At 44.5% G+C, this 21318-nt stretch overlaps 1 protein-coding gene across 1 annotated transcript in view; it reads right to left on the bottom strand.

Annotated features, from left to right (window-relative positions):
- The window catches only part of ZFAND3 (zinc finger AN1-type containing 3), a 451339-nt gene extending 432019 nt beyond the window's left edge, over positions 1–19320 (bottom strand). Inside the window, exon 1 of the mRNA XM_069236323.1 lies at positions 18795–19320. The gene's annotated coding sequence lies outside the window, so the exon portion shown is untranslated. The remainder of the gene's footprint in view (positions 1–18794) is intronic.
- Between the last annotated feature and the right edge of the window lie 1998 nt (positions 19321–21318).

The following is a 21318-nucleotide window of genomic DNA, read 5'->3' as shown; positions in this document are numbered from 1 at the left end:
CTCCATGTTTATTGTTTCCTGGGAAAACGCCCTTGCTCAGAGTTTAATCTCTAAAGATATTGTTGGTTCTTACACCACCTCGATCCTGTTCCTGTTTCGTGGCTCAGCTGCCCACTCCATGTTATAGTTTGCTACATCAAGGAAGAAGCCTTCTCTATGCTCGACACAGAGAAAGTGTTTAGTTCGATTTTGAATAGATTCAACTTTCCTATAAAAATTATCCAGACAATTCTCAATTTGTACACTAAGACCAAGATATTTCCATCCAAGCACCATGAACTCAAGCATCAAAACTGAAATTGTTTGCCGGTGATATGATTCTCTATCTTTTATCTTTTAGAGAGGCACATAGGGTGTAAGATAGATCTGCACTTGTGGAGGCTTTATAATATTCTATCCAACAAAGCAATAAGGGGTGCATATTTTAGGAAAAACAAATTTTTCCTCAAAGCGGATGCTGTTATGCCCCAGCCCGTATACAGAAAGCGTTCCCAGAGCCTCCTTTGCAATGCCCGCGTTGTAGGTGCAACCAGGGGGATTAGCTACATTTATGTTTCACATGGCCGGAGTTAGTGGAATACTGGGAAAGAATATTTCAGTGGATCAGTTCCAAAGGGCAGGTCTCCCTTGTTCCACACCCCCCCTCCTTGGGTCACTTTTTGGTATTTCTAACGAGGAAAGCTTATTGATTCATTCTAAGCAAATTTTCAATATTGCCTCCCTAGTTGGCAGATCATTAATTCTACAGGCCTGAAGTCCTAGGTACCTCCGTCTTACAAGACTTGACAGCATAAAATGTAAACAGTACGTCTTAAGAATCAATTGTATGCTCAACGCATCGGTGCAACTCTTACGTTCAAGGGTATCTGGGGAGTAAGTAGTGACCTAATCCCACAAAGAGGGGTTACAGTATTATCTACTCTGGGGAAATAGCAGTATATAAATACTCGTTGATGTGCTCCATGTATATTTTGTTGATTTTTTTCCAAGCTGTGGACACTGTACTACTGTCTTACTTTGTATGCCGATTTATCCTTAAAGAAAAAAATAAAAAAAAAGGAAGATGCCTTCTCCTCACCTGGCCATCTTAAGTACCTCAAGGAAAATGCAGGGTGTGGTATTATAATGCACATGAATTGAGCAGCAAGTACCCTAATACCACTATCTGGGAGACCACCAGAATTTCTTTATAATAAAAAAAAAAAAAAAAAACACTAGAAATCTAAAGGATTGGTAAACCAGCCTTGACAATCTGTGCACTGATTTTCAGGAAAAGGTGCACATGTGGTCAGGAAAAAATGCTGTAGTTCAGACGCCAAAAGGGTTTACGGCAAAGTAGATGACCCACTGCCTCATGCTTCAAGCAATTATGGACTGAAGCAGAATGTAACTGGCGCTCAAAAAAAGACCATTGTTGACCCAAACACCCTCTATGTAAGTATGTATGTATTTTCTTCAAGTTTGTTTGATTAAAAGGAGTCTGGCAGTCAACTAAAGCCATCAGGTCAGATGTAAAAACAAGCATTTTCAATGCAACGGGTCTCGCATTTGTTCGAGTTAAAGCTATTAGCATTGTAAAACAAAAAAAAAAAAATGCTGCGCAATCGCGCTGCGTGAAAAATAAACAGATAAAGTAGTCCGTACTCCAGGCTGAAAACATCGAGCCGCGTATGTTTTTGGTACTTTACCGGTGCTGCGTAGGTGGGCTAAACACCGGAAAAGGCATGACGTATGCATGCCTTTCACAAATGAAAGCAAGCGGATTTTAAAAGGCAAGACCACAAACCAATGTAAGTGAGTGACGGGGCATGGGCGTGGTTTAAAGCCTAAAAAGAGATTACAGAATGGACGGAGCACTTTGTGCTTGCCCATAAAAAAGTACTTGCACTTTAACACACACAACCAAATGCTACAATTTAAATTACAAAGCTGTATTACATGACATTTAAAAAAAACGCGTACAACCTTTCCTAATATGGTCTTATCTTGACATATTGCAATGCAAACTGTCTGCACCCAGGGTTAGTTACAGAGGAGGTAACTAACATCACATCCACTACCTACTACGGTAATCTGTGACATTCCAGGTCACCAAATAAACACCCACAGGCTTTAACACAGTGTGACAAAAATCCACCCTTAACCATTGGGTTGTGTGTCAGCCACTGGCACACTCTCTCCCTGGTGCTGCCCACGTCCACCGGCTGACACCAGGGCTGGCTTTCAAAAAATCCTCCAGTGCTTTGCACTGGTGAATTTCTATGTTTTTGCATGCTTAAAAGGTGAGTCTAACTATAATGACCCTCCAACCTTTGGTTCTTTAATTTATATGTTTTTTTTTTATTCTATTTCCTAACTAGAACGTCCCTATAACCTTTAGTTATTTCAGTGAATTTCTATGTTTTTTTTAAACGTATAGTAAATTTTATTACTACACATTAATCCAGCCGCCGCCGTGCATGGCCAAAGGCCAACCCACTTTATGCGCCCCACCATGCACAGCCTTCACCCATACGCAGTGGAGGTTTCCCGCAAGATATGGCCTGCAGCCAGACCCTGCGGCCACCCGCCCTAACCACCCAACCCCATTCTGTGCACAGCCCTTTGGCTGGAGTTGGCCACAGCATCTATGGTAGTTAGATTAGGTGAGAGAGGGTTATCGGAGGGAGAGAATGGCTGTGAGAGTGTCTGTTTGGGTGTGATCGTGTGGCTGTGAGAGTGTCTGTTTGGGTGTGATAGTGCGTACATAAGTGTTTTAACAGGTGTGTGTGTGTGTGTAAGGGTCTGTGAGTGGGTGTACGAAGGTGTCAGTGGGTTTGTGAGTAACTTCCTTGTTGAAGTGTTGTCAGTCAATCAGATCTCAGCATGAGATCAGGAGGGGTTGCGAATCCTTCGTGTCCCTAAATATACAAATCTGGAAATGCAGAAAGCACTACTCTACTTGCGTGCCTGTACCTGGTGCCCGCATCAGGAATGGATCACCCCAGAGTCAACATTAGCCCTCATGATAGGACTAGCATATACCTTTGTGTTATCCATTCTTTCATGACCACTGGGGTTATGTTCTTATCGGGACAAGGTGGGGAATGCTGGGTGATAAGTAGTTTGTGGATCCCTGCATATTGCTGTAGTTTACATCACAGAAATGCAAGGAAAAATAGTGTTTTTATTCAACTTTTTACCTTTGCAGGGTATTTTGCGTTAAAGAAATAATAATAAAAATAATTTAAAAAAAATAAAAAAAAATTAAAAAAAAAAACCACTAAGGGGAATCCAAACAAGACATACCATCCTGGACTCACCTTGATGTTTACTTTTCAGAAATGTCTAGGTTTGATAGGTTCCCGATTTGGAGGGGGGGGGCAGCAGCTAAGGATTTAAAAGACTGAAGCCTTTAACAAATGCTTTTCACAACAGAAAAGTTAGACCTACCATGTCTGTCTTATCTATTCAAAATAAGCACATCAGACTTATGGCATCTGGTTTGTCCTAAAGAACCAATCAAGTCTATCCTCTTTATCAATTCTTTGTCACCATTACTAATTCAGGCCTTACATGTTGTTCATAATCTGTACAATACAAGCACTTCTTTTTAATCGGCCACACGCAACTTCTGCCCAATTAAATCCTGTGGGAAGACAGACCACCACACCACCCCAAGTAGTACTTCTTAAAGGTCTGTTTTTCTGTTGATCACATGAGCTCTGGCGTCAGCTACCCTGACAAATCAGACCTTAAAAAAGTCACAATGAGAAATCTGATCAGAAAAAAGAAAAAAAAGCAAGCATCGGTAAACCCAATCCATCTGGGTTCAATGAACCAACACATGCATTATTAAAGCGAAAGACTGGATGGATACACCAACTGCATTAGACAAGAGATAAACATTCCACTGAGCTGAACCAAGACATGATTGACAAAGTCACCAGCCAATGGATGAAAGAGGCTGGTTTTGGAAAGTGAGGAATTGAAACGGGAAGACCTAAAGCCCATACTACGCATATAGTTAGCAACTGGCCTGTTTGACAGCAGTGATGTCAAAGCCCATAGCTAAAAAAAAACACAGAAGAATAACACACAAGCATATTCAAAGTACAGTAACATGGCCATGTAAACAATTCTTAGCAAGACGCCTGCCAGCAGCATACTTGAAAAGCAACAGGTTGGTTTTAAAAAGCAAGATGTGAGCTCCTTTGCTACAGGGTGTATGTACTATCACATCCCAAGTGACAAAACATATTCAAGTGAAGCAGCAGTCAAGTACAAACTCAACAGTCTGAACGGTTGCTTGTGGTCATATTAGTAAAATACATTTTTGTTAATAAGCACTGACCAATAAACAACACTAATGTACTGTTTCCTCCACATCTCAGAGGCAATGACAAGTTAAAGTTTTCTAAAGCTATAACACACATCACGGTAGAAGGTGGATGCTTTATCACCTGACAATGAATACTAGCAGTTTTCAGCATGTGCTTGATGGTGTACACAACTGCACTCATGCGATGATATCCGAGAAAATTGGAAAGCAGGGCCAGTGTACACTGAACAAAAGGATTAACAAGCAATGGCAAGCATAATATAGCCCTCACCTTCTGCACAAACTGGTTTTGTCGAACAGTTTTGGAGGTTAAAGGGGGGGGGGGTTTAGTTACGAGGAAGAAAGTAGAAAAGGAAAAAAAAAAATACAGCACAAAGCGTGGGGGTGATTTTGAGGGGGTGGGAGAAGAGCATGAGAGAGAGACATAGACAGAGAGAGAGAGCGAAACATGGGGCAGAACAACACTTAGCAGGCGTAAAGGGTTTCCAGGGTGGAAGCATGGGGAATAAAGCAACAGAGAGAAAGGGGTCGTTCTGGGGGAGAAAACATGACAGAGAGCTACAACAGAACTTGGGGGAACACACAATGGAGAGAGCACTATGGTCGCAGGGAGTATGGCAGGAATGACACACAAAAGGAAATAAGTTAGAAAGCACACATTCTCATGCTTAACAAAAAAAATAAAAATTTAAAATAAATGGCGTCCTCCAAAATGGAACTGTAGAGGGATGCAACTCAGTCAAGCAAAAGGATGGTGAAGTCACCGTGATACAGCGATGGTACAAATACAAAACAGACAAGGAAAGCGCATAAATAAGAAGCAAGCAACTAACAGTGATAATAAAGCCAACCAATGGGCGGGGGGTCTATGATTGCTGTAAGTTCCTGGTAAGCCACTGTGGGTGTTTTGCAACCAGACAGCCTGTGTGGTCTTGTAGGTGAGATCTACAAATACTGAAAGACAAATCAGAACCTACTTGATGGGAGTGACAGTTTTTGCACTTGAATGCAGTGATTGTGGACAATGGCCTCACCGTTTCCACAAACTGGCTTTGCAGAACAACTGTGGAGGTTTGGGGAAGGTTGCAAGGAAGAAAACAGAAAAGGGGAAAAAAATAAAATAAAAGAGAGCTACACAGAGCTTATGGGTGATTTCAATGTGGGGGTTGGGGGGGAGAAGTACATATATGAGAAAGAGAGCGAAAGAGAGAGTGAAAGAAGAACAGAGAGCACAACATGGGGCAGAACACATGGGAGAAAGCAACACTTAGAAGCGGTAAGGAGTTTCCAGGGTGGAAGTATGAGAAATGGAGCAACACAGAGGGGGCGGTTGGCTGTGGCTTGGTGTTGGGGAGGGAGATTAGATTCACCTCAGACAAGTGACATCCTGGAAAGTGCCCATTCTGACCAACTACACATAGCACAGGCAATGCAGGGGATAAAGTTGGAGATCTCTGGAGGCTGCCACGGAAGGGGAGGAAAGCCCCCAACTCTTAGTATTGTGCACTTGACTCGCATCAGCTGGAGGATCGCAGAGGAGGAGGTTCTTGATCGGGCGTGTGGGGGCCGAGTTTGGAGACTTTGGACTGGCCGGCGGGGTGCTGGTGGCGTGAGCGCTCCCAGGGTGGTTCTCTATCATCCCTCCAACAGCCAGCAAAGGAGGTTCCTACACCGGACACTGTCTGTGCTTTTGGTAAGGGGTCTGTCAGGGGTGGAGGCGGATGAATATCCCTTCCCGATCATGAGGACCACACAGAGTTTCCCCGTTTAAATGTCAGCGACTTTTGGTTTCTATGTTGTTATTTTTTTATTGTTATTATTGATGTTTGATTACGGTTTGCTGTCCCTATTTCATGTGGATGAACAGTCTGGGGAGGGCAGGAGCGGTAGGGGGTCATGGGATGGAGGGGGAGCGCTGGGGACCCATGGTGACACATTAGATTAGAGGTACTCACGGGCGAGGCCTTCTTAGTCACACCGGCATGACGCTACACTTTCTAACATGGAATGTTAAGGGGCTGAACTCACCTAACAAGCGGTCACAGTTGCGGCAATTCTTTGATGACCACCAATATGATATAGTGGCACTTCAGGAAACACATCTCAAGAAGGGCGACGGTCATAGAGTACAGCACAAACATTACCCCCAGATATATACTGCCTCCGAGGCAACAAGGCATTGTGGGGTAGCCTTGCTGTTTCATAGATCCACGCACTTTCAGCTTTTAGGGTCGCAACTAGATAAGGAGGGTAGATTCTTCTTGGTCAAGGGCTCTCTGGGGGGGGTGGGGGCAGGTTTGTACAATAGCCGCACTCTATGCGCCTAATAGTGGCCAAACATTTCTTATTGCACTTCCTGGATGTGCTGAGGGGCTTTGAGGAGGGTGAGATAGTGCTTCTGGTAGACTTCGACTTGATTTGGGATACCGCTCAGGACATGACGCATCCCCAGAGACCGCTTTCCAGTGCCTTTCCAAAATCCGTTAAGACCGCACTTCACAGATTGGGGCTTCTTGACTCTTGGCGCGCGCTTCACCCCACAGTAGAAGACTATACATTTATATCCCATTCTCACAGGTCCTATTCCAGGATCGATTATATATTCTTAAGCAAGCCCCTTCGACAGTTTCTCTGAATGGCTACTATCCACCCGATAATCATATCAGATCACGCACCGGTTGAGGTGGGTTTGGAGTGGTCCCTCCCGAGGTCACAGAGTGGTCGTTGGTATTTTCTACACGTGTTAATTAGAGACCCAACGACTCGAGACGAATTGCAGAGAGCTATAAGGGAATTGTTTCAGAGTAATAAACCAGGGGACACCTCTATCCCCACCATCTGGGATGCGTTTAAAGCTGTCCTCCTGGGCACATGCATCTCTTTAGCAAACTCACTTTATCGGCTGAAAGCTGAAGAGAGACGAGGTTTGAAGAGTGCATTGAAGGAGGCTGAACGGGCCCATAAACTCTCCCCTACTTGGCAGAATAAGAGGAAAGTAACCTCCATTAGAGGGAAACTGCAATTTATTTACACGAACAGGGCATAGGTGGCATTGTTACGGCTCCAGAGGTCTTATTATGTCAGTGGAAACAAAATTGTCACTCTCCTGGCCAGGCAATTGCGGGTTAAGCAATCTAAGGGTTACATAGCGCAAGTGCGGGACGAATTCTGGGGAGCACTATTTGGAAGGGGAGAAAGCACGAGCTTTGAGGAACTTTTATGATGCCAATTCTCCCACGGTTGTTATATCTGTTCCAAAGCCTGCCCACTGACATTCCTCCAGACTTTTTTACCACACTTCGTAGGTTGTTCACTCAGTTTGTTTGGCAAAACGCAAGCGCCCAGCTCTCCAACAGATTGCTTACAAGCCCCAGAGACAGGGGAGGGTTGGCCCTCCCGGACCCTCTTATATATTATAGAGCGGCGCAGCTCTGCGTTATTGCAGAATGGTCCCTTCGGGAATCGGAGAAGTTGTGGCTGCACATGGATAGGGCAGTGACGGGCAGACATTGTGGGATGTGCTGTGGAAACCCAATGGCGACCGCCTGAAAAATGCTTACCTCAGCACCCCCTATGGCTACTACCCTCAAGGTGTGGGACTCGGTGACAAGCACTTGCAGACTTACAACCTTTCCCTCACCCCATACCCCAATCCACTACAACACGGCCTTTCCCCCAGGAGCTACTTCAGGACCTTTTGATAAGTGGAGGGAGGGGGGGTTGTCTGACGATCACTGATCTTTTTCATGGGGAGCATGTACGTACATTCGAAAATTGTTGTAGGGACTTTCTTATACCCATTTCTGAGCGCTTTCATTATAATCAACTATTCCACTGGGTTACTCAACCCCATATGAGAGCGGCGGCCATTAGGGATCTTCTTCCCATAGAGAGATTTGTCCAACAGGGGAGGGGGTAGCACGGGGTAGTATTTCCACACTATACAGGGAGTGCAGAATTATTAGGCAAATGAGTATTTTGACCACATCATCCTCTTTATGCATGTTGTCTTACTCCAAGCTGTATAGGCTCGAAAGCCTACTACCAATTAAGCATATTAGGTGATGTGCATCTCTGTAATGAGAAGGGGTGTGGTCTAATGACATCAACACCCTATATCAGGTGTGCATAATTATTAGGCAACTTCCTTTCCTTTGGCAAAATGGGTCAAAAGAAGGACTTGACAGGCTCAGAAAAGTCAAAAATAGTGAGATATCTTGCAGAGGGATGCAGCACTCTTAAAATTGCAAAGCTTCTGAAGCGTGATCATCGAACAATCAAGCGTTTCATTCAAAATAGTCAACAGGGTCGCAAGAAGCGTGTGGAAAAACCAAGGCGCAAAATAACTGCCCATGAACTGAGAAAAGTCAAGCGTGCAGCTGCCACGATGCCACTTGCCACCAGTTTGGCCATTTTTCAGAGCTGCAACATCACTGGAGTGCCCAAAAGCACAAGGTGTGCAATACTCAGAGACTTGGCCAAGGTAAGAAAGGCTGAAAGACGACCACCACTGAACAAGACACACAAGCTGAAACGTCAAGACTGGGCCAAGAAATATCTCAAGACTGATTTTTCTAAGGTTTTATGGACTGATGAAATGAGAGGGAGTCTTGATGGGCCAGATGGATGGGCCCGCGGCTGGATTGGTAAAGGGCAGAGAGCTCCAGTCCGACTCAGACGCCAGCAAGGTGGAGGTGGAGTACTGGTTTGGGCTGGTATCATCAAAGATGAGCTTGTGGGGCCTTTTCGGGTTGAGGATGGAGTCAAGCTCAACTCCCAGTCCTACTGCCAGTTCCTGGAAGACACCTTCTTCAAGCAGTGGTACAGGAAGAAGTCTGCATCCTTCAAGAAAAACATGATTTTCATGCAGGACAATGCTCCATCACACGCGTCCAAGTACTCCACAGCGTGGCTGGCAAGAAAGGGTATAAAAGAAGGAAATCTAATGACATGGCCTCCTTGTTCACCTGATCTGAACCCCATTGAGAACCTGTGGTCCATCATCAAAAGTGAGATTTACAAGGAGGGAAAACATTACACCTCTCTGAACAGTGTCTGGGAGGCTGTGGTTGCTGCTGCACGCAATGTTGATGGTGAACAGACCAAAAAACTGACAGCATCCATGGATGGCAGGCTTTTGAGTGTCCTTGCAAAGAAAGGTGGCTATATTGGTCACTGATTTGTTTTTGTTTTGTTTTTGAATGTCAGAAATGTATATTTGTGAATGTTGAGATGTTATATTGGTTTCACTGGTAATAATAAATAATTGAAATGGGTATATATTTTTTTTTTGTTAAGTTGCCTAATAATTATGCACAGTAATAGTCACCTGCACACACAGATATCCCCCTAACATAGCTAAAACTAAAAACAAACTAAAAACTACTTCCAAAAATATTCAGCTTTGATATTAATGAGTTTTTTGGGTTCATTGAGAACATGGTTGTTGTTCAATAATAAAATTAATCCTCAAAAATACAACTTGCCTAATAATTTTGCACTCCCTGTATAGATTACTGATATCAGCACAGCGCACCTTGTCATTTGGCTTTTTGGGAGCAGACTTTGGAGTCTTCGGTGGAGGAGGGTCTCTGGACCATCCTGTTTCAGGACATATTCAAATAAAACCGCTCCATGGGCACAAGAAAAGCTCATTATAAACTCCTCTACAATTGGTATCTCTACCCGGAGAAGCTTAAAAAACTCTATCCCCAGGTGTCTGATAGGTGTTGGCGGGGATGTCGGATGTTGGGTGATTTTAGGCATATCTGATGGGACTGTCCCACTATACGCCCATACTGGAATGAAATTCTGTCAATTCTAAAAGAGATTTTGGGCTACTCTGTCCCGCCATCACCAGCACATATTCTATTGGGCCTGCGTGCTCCGGAACATGCAGCATCATACTCAGGGCGGCTGCTCTATTCTTTGGCTGGCATTGGGTGCAGCGAAGACAGTCCTAGTGTCATATTGGAAGAAAAAAGAACTACCCCCAATAGCGCTGTGGTATGCTAGAATGTGGCACGGGCTCGCTATGGAGCACTTAGCTGGTAACCTGGACAACTCTAGGAGGAGCTTTGACTACATTTGGGACCCCCTGATGAGGTTCCTTTCTAGGGGCATACCGCTCACAGCCTGTAGCCTGCGTCTTAGGGCTTTACACCTTTTCGATGTATAAGGCTCAGTTCATGGGGGGAGACACCGGGAATGGGCTGGGGGGTCGCGCCTCGAGGGCAGATGAGCTCCTTGTCTTCTCGTGTTCTAGCCTTAGACTGTATATAATGCACTGTAGGCACTTACTCTGGTGGAAATGTTTGAGTTCTGCTTAGACTGAAACCCATCCACTGTTGATTAATCGAAATGATTCCCATTACGGCTGGGGGGGCTAACGCATCTTGTATTTTGCTGGAGCATATTTGTGATTTGAATTGTTTCTTTCACTGTTTTCTTAAATGATAAATGTTAATAAAAACAGTTTAACACAAGCTCAAGTCTTGAGGTAGCAGACTGTAAATTGGGGTAGGCAGCTGAGCCATAAGCCAAAACAGAATGAAGTAAAGGGATATAAGAACCAGCAATACTGTTTGAGATTAAATTCTGAACAACGGCACAAATTCAACAGAAAAAAAAAATATACCAACATGGAGGTGGGTTTTGAGGAAGCATACAAGGCGGAGGGCAACACAGTACATGGGGTCATGTACAGGAGAGAGTGAGCAACACGGAGTGCGGCCCAGGCAGGTTTCAAGGGGCAGGTGATGAAGTAAAACAATGGAGAAAGCAACACGGAGCAAGAAGGCCTAGGTAGCTTTGTGGAGAGGGAATGAGGAAGAGAGCAACACATAGTATGGGCAGTAGGGGAAGCCGCACAAAGAAAAGAGTGACACGGAGGGTGGGGCAGGGGTATGAAGAGGGATATTAATAAAAAATAAAATAAAATAAAACACACACACACACACACACACACACACACACACAGTAGGGAGAGAGAAAGATGGAAAACACATGCACTCTCATGGAGTGCTAAACCAAAAATAAAAAAAAGGAACTCCCCAAAAGTGAACAGCGGAAGTCTACAAGTCAGCCAAGTAAAGAAAAATGGAAAAGAGGATATGCTTCAGAGGAGAGACAAAACATAAGATAAGCCAAGAAAAGCCATTAAATGTAAAGCGAGCAAGTAACAGTAGCAATACAACCAACCAATGGAAAGCAATGGTGAGGTTGTAATCCCAATGCAAGTTACTGGCAAGCCCACAATAGGTCTTTGGCAACCGAAGATCAAAACAAATGGCTACAAGTTGGATTTTTAAGTATGACGGGGGTTCTTCTTTATTAGACCTCTATATGAGGAAAATCTTAGAACTTAATCTCTCTATAAGAGGATAATACTGAAAACACTTGGGGCAAATAAACAATCCTTTAATCTACGTACAGGTATGTTTTTTAGGAAACTTAATGAATGTGTGGAAAATGGTAAATCTTCAATGTTATTGAGATTAACTCCTTAAACTCATTACTCACAAAGCAAATCAACTACATCACACTGATGATCCCAAAACAGGATCAAACGTGTGTAGACTAACCTTATGAAAGGTCTATCACTGACTGAGAGTTAAATTTTACGTGTTACAGTGTTAAAAATAAGGCACCCAGTTCTCTCTCTTAAAATAACTGGACAATTGGGTGTTCCTGCATGAAAATGTACATACCCAAAGCTCCTGTCTTGTAGGGATTTTGGGGTGAAAACCACCTTTAGAGAACGTCACTTAAAAGCTACTTTAAAGTCAAATTCCACTTTTGTTATGGTGAACATGGCAGTTTAACACATTTAGCTCCTGAATATTTGAAGTACTGGAGTGAAAGACTCCCACGCTATGAAATGTGCCTAACTACACATCTCCAAGTCAATACAGATTGGCAAAATGACATTTCCCACAAACTGTAACAGTTACTCAAAATGCAGGAAATACTCTTGAAATCATTTAAAACTGCTGCAGGATTGGCTGTCTCTCAAAAAATGAAAGCTATAATATTCTTTCAACAAGTCTAGAAAAGTAACCCAAAGAGATTTGTGGAGGTGAATGCACCAGAAGCTTAGCACATTGTATTGCTCTGGTACACAAGCCTCTAAAAGGGACTGTCTGGAAAACTATTTCACCACCTGCAGTACAATATTACCTCATTTTGTCAGTAGTCATAAGGTGGAAGGGCGAAAAGGCTTTGCAGAAACCTGTGCCAATCCAAGCTGAACTTGGGGCATCAATTTAAAATACAAGAGCCACACATTCCAATCCTGGCCTTTTAGGACAAAGCCTGGCACTCGCTCATAAACTAGGAATTTTCATGCCTGAATGGTTGAGCGATGTCATCTACAACTAAAATATTAAGCACGGTATTGGTTTTAATTCCATTCAACTTAAAACAGTGGCCTACGCTGCTGACTTATTGATATTCTCCAAAGAAGTGGAGATGGCCAGTCCTGCCGTACTTGAAATTATACAATGTTTTTCTGAAATTTCAGATTATAGTTTGACCAGACAAAACTGGAGTCCTTCTAAACATTCACTGCCCCTCAATATATACCTACAATGGCAAACCAAATTCATTAAACACCTCGGAATGTGAGTCTCTAAAGATCTAACAGCATTGATAAGGTATAATTGGACACAAATCTTAGACAATATTAAAGACTTACTAGGCTCTTGGTCCCCCAAACATATTGTAATGGGGAAAAATGAAATCTTTAAAAATGACGATTACACAGTTGATTAACTTTATTTCTAGTATGCTCCCCAAAGTCTATCAAACTATTTCTTTTTAATAGAAAATATTACTTTATCCTTCCTGTGGAGCGATAAAAAGGACAGGGTTTCTTACAAGAACGTAAGATTAGACCATAAAGATGACAGATGCAAAGTTCCAAAATCTGTTGATTTACCACACACTTATCTCGTCACGAAGGAGCAAGATGGTTTCGTAACACCCCTACCCTCCAACCTTATTGGTGCTATATAGAAAAGAATCTCCCCTAACAATGCGTTGTTTTGAACCCTTTCATACTGAACAAATTGTAACAGACCCAGACAAAGAGATTCTCCTCTTTGACTAAAAACATCAATGCATTTTTTTACATGTTAATATTTTATCGCCCTGGAAATGTAAAAAGACTTACACTGACTTGCCAGCTGCAGAGGGGTATATATGGGCAGATAAAGCTATCTCTCTAGACAGGAGGTATATATTCGGATTATAGGCTTTGTTCCTTTTCTGAAATTCAACATCCTAAAACTTATCTAACCTCAACTTTTACGCCTTCCTAAAACTAAAGACAAAATTAATCTTAAGGATCTGGAAATAGGTTCCCTTCGAATGAAATGGATTCCATGGGTCACACTGCTTCCAAAAAAATACAAATTATTTAACATTGAAACTAAAAAACCCTTCCCTCCTCTCATATAATTTGGGAAAACACTTCAGAACTCTCAATAGGGACCCTACTGATGAAGGCTATTGGTTTAACAGATGCGCCAAAGCTCTTCAACACAAAACCATGCCCTCTCTTAGACAATCAAAATTCTTCTGCTCCATATTGTGTATTTGACTCTGAGCAGATTGACCAAGCTCAGCCTAGCGGATTTCAATACTTGTTGGAACAGCAAAGGTGAATCAGGGTATTTAGAACATGTCTTTTTTAGTTGCACTATTGGGACGCTGTGAATCGATTATCGAGTATCATTAAACAATCTATTGTATTAATTTGCTGACAAATTTCTTGGTCCGTTAGCAGCTGCATATTCCCTTACACCAAACTGAGTATGCCTTACTCAACCTCCTCTTAAATACAGCTGCCAAATAGGATCATTTGGATTGGAGGTCTCCCAATCAGATTTCATTCCACACATGATGGGCTTGTGTTACCTACACCCTTAGCATTCATACCTCACAAAACCCTAATCAGGCTGCACATAGACTGTCTAGCAATATCCGGTACTCACTTGATACATTTTATTGCAGAATCTTTTTGTGGATTATCATTCCTGTATTTCAGGCTCTTCTATGTGCAGCTAGAGCCTTAGATGCTCTTGTTGTACCTGGTTACCTAGGCCGCCCGATAATGATCCCTTTTCCCCTTCCCTTCTTATTCCTGTTACTTATCTCTTGGTCTTATGTGCTCTTTTTCTGGCTCTATGTTCTGTTTCTTTGGTTTACTGGGGCACTGTATCACTGTGTATGTATGTTCTCAGTTTATTCCTATAGCTACTATCATATGCATTTAATAGACAAGAGCAATATAAATTGCTTGTTTTAAAGTATGTTGAATATCAGGTATTCTCTGAATACTGATGTGCCTACATGTACACACTGTATACAACACTTTGTAATTGAACTCAATGTGCAAGACCGATCTGTTTAAGTTTTGCTGTATTTTATTTATTCTAAATTTTCAACTAAACTATGTAAAATAAAAAAGAAGCAACATCATAACAAATATCTAAAGTATGGAGTGGGACCAACAACCTCAAACTAAACGGCTCAAAAATACAATTCTGGAACTGCTCTGCGTATACCACCTCAAAAACACCGACACCTGTGAACACCAACCTTTCTTTGGGGAATGCAAAAAAGAAAGTACAAAACGTGGGAATTATGAGGGATGGGGATCTCAGTCTGAATTCACAAGTGGGAGCAGCTGTCAAAACATTTCTCTAAATGAACTCCTTAGAAAAAAATCTTTCATTTGTCACCACTCCACACCACCACATGGAAGTAGGGATTCTCGTTACCTCAAAATAAAAGTACTGCAACGCTCGGCACTACATATTATCAGCCTAAATTAAAAGGCATCATAAGACTAAGAAAGTGGTGGTCAGAATGATCTTTGCCTAAAGAAAAACAAACCAACAGCACATCCAAAAGCATACACCGACTCACTGGAAATGAAAAAACATTAATGATTACTTGCTGTAATTATAAATAAACTGAAGGCACAGCAACCCCTCCCAACTAGCAATACATACAAGAGAAAGTCATGCGGCTTAACATCAAGCATAAGAGCATCCTTAATTAGTTTTCAAAATTAAAATAACAGATCCCCCAAATGATTCTCTGTGGCAGCCCCCAGCATCTACTTCAACCTGACAAGGAAAGCGATCAGGCCCAATCATTGATGCAGTACAGGTAGAGAGTCAAGATTCATCTGTTCTTACCACAATACTCTCCTCTACCACCAGAGCACTGCCTGGGGCAGGCATGGCTTTCTTATTTTGCACTTTATTCTACATTCTTATAGCTCGGAGCTCGTTTAAGATGTTCAGAGACTGCCTACTAACATTGGCCCTGTCTACTACACATTGTAACCACACCGACTCCCCTATACCTGGGACAACTTGGACAGAGTACGATCTTCTGAATCCTACCACACCTGTTAAGCCATCTCTTCTGTCTCACAATGACCGCTCTTCTTTGCAACCCGTTTGGTTATGCATTGTATCTAAAGTCACAATGTATAATTACTAAGCACCAAGATACAATTTAGTTCCGCATTGTGCATGATAAATAAAAAGTAAACCTCCACAATATGTGCTTAAAATTTGCCACTGATTTTCTCAGATCAGGGACAGGGCGGTGATTTATGTCCAATGATCACTATCTGCTTCTATGCAGTCTGTCAGTTTGACAGACACCCAAACATCACATCGTAGTGTCTGGGACACACACCGCTGATGGCAGATTTGAGTACAAATTTAGCATCAGATTTTCTTACTCACTCCGTGTGGAGTGTGAGGGAGTGGAGAAATCTTGGCAAGAGGTTTGTGGAATGCACAGCATACTATATCAGATCTACTAACATGCCATTGGAGGGTGAAGTTCTCTCTTAGATTCCCTAAATATGAGACAATCATGGCAGAAGATTGGTGCTAAATTTTCTAAATAACGAGTACTTCCTGAAAGCTCTCAGTATGTAGCTACTGTCTGGGAGATTTACCAAAAGGTGTGTAATGTTTATCCATTATGTTCTCAGCTGAGGGGAGTATGGTAATGGATCAGGCATCCCTCGGTCACATGATTAAATGTTTGGAACTATCCACTAAGGATCAACTAAGCTTCGACCAGCTGGGGGGGCATATCGACTGGGACTTGGGTGGGATCTGCTACAAATTATTTCAAGTGGAGCAGCGGCTGAAAGGGAGTACCTGCGTATCTTTCAATATAGGTGAAGAATCACAAATAGTTACTTAACTGGATTTCGAGGGCATAAGGATTGGTGTTAGTGGAGAAGGGTGATGATAGGCGTTTACCAATTGAAAGCCATGATTTCTGCACCATAAAATGGGGAGGCAAGGACAGGAATTGGAGTTAACCTCCATTCTTTATGTACAATGGCCATGTGGACTGGGAAGCAGGGATCATGTTTCTTCAGCAGTTGACAGACATACTTTCACTCATGTGGGGGTGGAGGCAAACCGGTGGCTCCCAATAATATGGCCTTTTTCCTTATCAAGTGAGCACTACTTTTTAAATATAAGGATTAACACATTCTTCATACTTGAATCTCTCCCATCAATCTATAATGGATCTTAGGGTGGGAAGGTTACACTTTATTTTATGGTCATCTTAACAGATGATGGGCGACATGACAAAAGGTCGCAATATTGAATTTAATAGTGTATTATGACATGGAGCAGCAAGCAGACCGTCAGCAAGGGACCCACCATCTTAAGCTACAAATCACAATATTCGGAATTGGAGAAATAGACACAGAATACCCTATTACAGCACAGCAATGATGGAAAAATAAACATTGTCAGGGTAACCCATTCCATCACACATGGGGGGGTGGTGGAGTCACGTCTTGCTAGGAATAAGCAGGTGACAGTTTCCTCTAGAAAGGGACATTATCCCTTTCCTGATATGAGGCACCACCTATCACTATACAAGTGCTACCTCTTTCATCTAAAAGATGTGTTACGATAACCCATTTTTCCCAATTTAACATGCACCATACCAAACTTCAGGTTTATAAAGCAGGGAACAACTCATACTGCACATTTTGCCACATATGGGCGGCTGCTGTGAGAGTCATAGTTCACTTGTATTTTCCTGGTAACTCTTTTCCCTATAGTATAAAATGGGTTTACCCCGTTTACCCCTTTCTCTTAAGGGTATTGTAGGGGGATCATCCTTTCTTTATACATGGTCACCTTACCATATCGTGGGAGGGGGCGAGGAGGGGTGTCACCTCTCTAAATACGAATGATCCTGACATCTCTGTATGTAAGGAGGGAGTCGCCCCCTTCCTAGGGCAGGGGTTACATAGACATAGTATAAAAGAGGTTTACCCCTTTCTCTTTAGGAATGTTGCGGGGAGGAGAGGGCCATCCTTACCTTATACAAGGCCACCTTACCATATCAGGGGGCCAGAGTGGTCACCCCTTTCTTGATACGAAGGATCCTGACAGCTCTGTAAGGCGGGAGTAACCCACTTCCTAGGGCAGGGGTGACATAGTATGAAAGGGGGTTATCCCTTTCTCTTGGGGGAGGATCGTCCTGTCCTTATACATGGTCACCCTACCATACCAGGGGGCGAGAGGGGTCACCCCTTTCTTTATACGAAGGATCCTGACCGTTCTATATGTAAGGAGGGAGTCACCCCCTTCCTAGGGCAGGGGTTACGTAGACATAGTATAAAAGGGGTTTACCCATTTTCTTTAGGAATGTTGTGGGGAGGAGAGGGTCACCCTTACCTTATACAAGGTCACCTTACTATACCAGGGAGCCAGAGTGGTCACCCCTTTCTTGATACGAAGGATCCTGACAGCTCTGTAAGGAGGGAGTAACCCACTTCCCAGGGGATACATAGACATAGGATGAAAGGGGGTTATCCTTTTCTCTCAAGTGGTGTTGGGGGGGGGGGGGGGGGGGGAAGGGGAGAGGATCGTCCTTTCCTTATACATGGCTACCTTACCATACCAGTGGGCCTGAGTGGTCACCCCTTTCTTAATAAGAAGGATCCTGGCAGCTCTATATGTTAGGAGGGTGTCACCCCCTTCTGAGGGAAGGGTTATACAGTATTAAAGGGCTTGACCCCTTTCTCTTAAAAGGGGGGGGGGGCATTATCCTTTACTTATATGTGGTCACCTTACCACACCAGGGGGCGAGAAGGGTTGCCCCTTTCTTAATACAAAGGCCCCTGACAGCTCTATACGTAAAGAGGAAGTCACCCCGCCTCCCGGGGCAGGGGTTACACTGCCCCGGACAGTGAGGCTCCCGCTGGGGGAAGTGTCAGCAGGCCCAGCTCACACACAGGCCGCATTTGACTCATCACTTCCACACTGTGCATTACAGGGGGCGCGGGGTGCACCCGGCCTTTGTCCCGGGTGGAAAGGACGGAATGTACAGCCGCAAGCCCGGGTGTCGGCCCACGCCGCCCTCCTCGACCCTCTGCCCCGCACCCCGTGCCGCTGCCTCTTACCCCCAGAATCCGCAGGGGCAGCGGGGGTGGCAGTCCGGGGGGTTTGCTGCGCTCACTGCCGGCGTCGCCCATGGCTGGGGGCCCAGGGGAGGGCGGCGGCTCGGAGGCCTCTGGGGGCGGATGGAGGCTGCCGCTGGTGTCCTGCCGCCGCAGCCTCCTGCTCCCGGCGCTGCGGCCGCTCTCGGGTCCGGCTCCGAGGACGGGGAAGGCGCTGGGTCCCGGGAAGCGCGGCCCTAACCAGCCCTGGGATCGGAGCAGCGCCACTGCAGGCCGCCAGCTGGGGGCGGAGCGTACCAAGGCCGCAGAGAGGGGCGCCGGGGGAGGCGGGTCAACACAGGCCGGCACAGCGGGGCTTGCCCGGCTCCGCAGTCCCCCACTCCGACTACCGTCCTCCTTCCACTACTGCGAATCCAAACGAGAGGACCGTGAAAGGCACCGCGCCGGGAGCAACCGCCACCGCACGCCGGCCTCCCTCCCCCTTTTCAACCGTGGTACAGTCCGTTTCGGGAGCCTTTGGTTTAGAACTGAAGCAGAAAACCAGAAATCAGCTGGAAGAGGGCAAGACCATTGCACCTACGCGCGGGGGTGTACGGCCTTGTTTCTGACACATAGACGCGCCTTTAACTGCACCATCCCGCGCGCACTCTTCATATAGGCGTTTCTCTGGTCTCTATACTTTCCCGTAGAATACACCGACAGCCCGGTTCAGTGATCTGCCGCGGTCGTGTGAACGGGGCCGCCGCCGACCCCCGTTCGCTGTTGGTAGGCGCGAGGCTGGTTGCTGTTTGCTTGGTGCCTGGCAGTCAGCCAGAGTTTGCAGGAAGAGGCAGCGGCCCCGCTTTGTGTGATGGAGACTCCGGGGATCCCGGAAGTGCCTGCGTCCCCGGGTGGCCCTGACAGCCCTGTCCCCCGGGGGCTCGGGACCCCTACCTAATAGCCAGAAGCTGAGAAACAGACATTAAAGGTGCCCAAGTACATGCATGCCAAAGCCTAGAAACATCCAAGGATGTGGATGGAGTTGGCACAAAAATAGGGATAATCGTAAATGCCTTCATGTCTGGGTGACTGTCAGGCAGACACCAGCCCTGGTCCCCAACATTCCGTTGCGTGCTCTGTGGAACACTTTCTTGCTTGGTCATGAAGAATTTGCAACTGGAATAAAGTAGGGTTGGTTGGGTCCCACTTTTATATGCACTTTCCAGAAAGCAGATGTTGTTTGGGGTGGATCTCATTCTAGAGTTCTTCTCAGGTTGCACCCCCACCTCTAGTCATTCTTTGTGTAAAATGATGAACCCACAACATAGGCCTAATGAAATATAAGGTTACTGCACCTGGCTGTCATCAACCCCTCTCAAGCAGTAGTCAGGGACAGACAAAAGAGATCACTCTTAGAAACATCCTCATCTTGAACAACCAAAAATGTAGGTTCATCCTTCACTTTTACCATCCACCAAATGGCAGTGCTGAAGGAGAACTAATCATTAGCCCCTTAGTAGATGTCTTTCTGGAGTTTCTAAATGAAGCCCTGTCTCAGTCCTTCTCGCTTCGTTATCTGGATTCCCACCCTTAATCCACAGGAATGCAGACAGTGCAATTTCATTGTACGGAGAAGATGTCATCCTCCATCTTGTGCCATGTTAACGCGGGGGCCATCCTAAATTGATCTGACTGGGTTTAGTACGCATACTTCTACACATATATATGAGTTGTGCTACCACACTAGTACTAAATGTTACTACACACACCTGTGCACTTAACATACAGGATGTTAGGTCAAGGGTTTGGGTTTCAAATAATATAAATATAGGTTCTGAGTTTCATATAACATAGTGGAACTTTAAACAAGAAGGTTCTGTAGGCCACACACTCATTAATACAGATAAAAAGGTCTGGTCCACTCAATGATACCACAAAACACGGGATGCTGGCATCAATTCTTTATGACATAAACCCAAGACATGTACAGTAGTGTGCTGACTGCTTTGATGGTATGTGTGGTGTGCCACTCCTGGTCACAGGTCAGATCCTGGACCTCAAAGTCAAGGATAGAACTGGATATGTGTGCACAGGCTACATTATCATTATACCAGGCCCAAAATAAAAGTCTGGATACTCTATATACTTAGTGTGGCACTCAGACCATGGGTACATGCTTGTATAACATGCAAGGGGCTGTCCCACCCCAAAAAGAATACAGAGCACAAAACTTTAAACTCCAACAGTATTCTACCTGTGACTCTGACCACTGTGTATATAATCTTAACCCCCCTGATTGTGGTAAGCTTTCTAAAGGGAAAAATTAAAGGACATTCGAAGTCAGAATGAATACAAGCCCTGCACAACGAAGGACTGGCATACATCAACACACCCATGACCATCCAACCATACACCTACAATCCACCTCCCTATTCTATGCAGACACCTCACTGATCTGGGAAGCAGCAGCGGATGTTGCTCCTTCTGACTCCTGGCGGCCAGAGCTTGGAACGATCTTAATGTGTACCAGAGCACCGCCCCATTGCTC

This window comes from Pleurodeles waltl, chromosome 5, assembly GCF_031143425.1.
Source record: "Pleurodeles waltl isolate 20211129_DDA chromosome 5, aPleWal1.hap1.20221129, whole genome shotgun sequence".
NCBI classification, from domain to species: domain Eukaryota; kingdom Metazoa; phylum Chordata; class Amphibia; order Caudata; family Salamandridae; genus Pleurodeles; species Pleurodeles waltl.
This window is presented reverse-complemented; position numbering and strand designations above follow the sequence as displayed.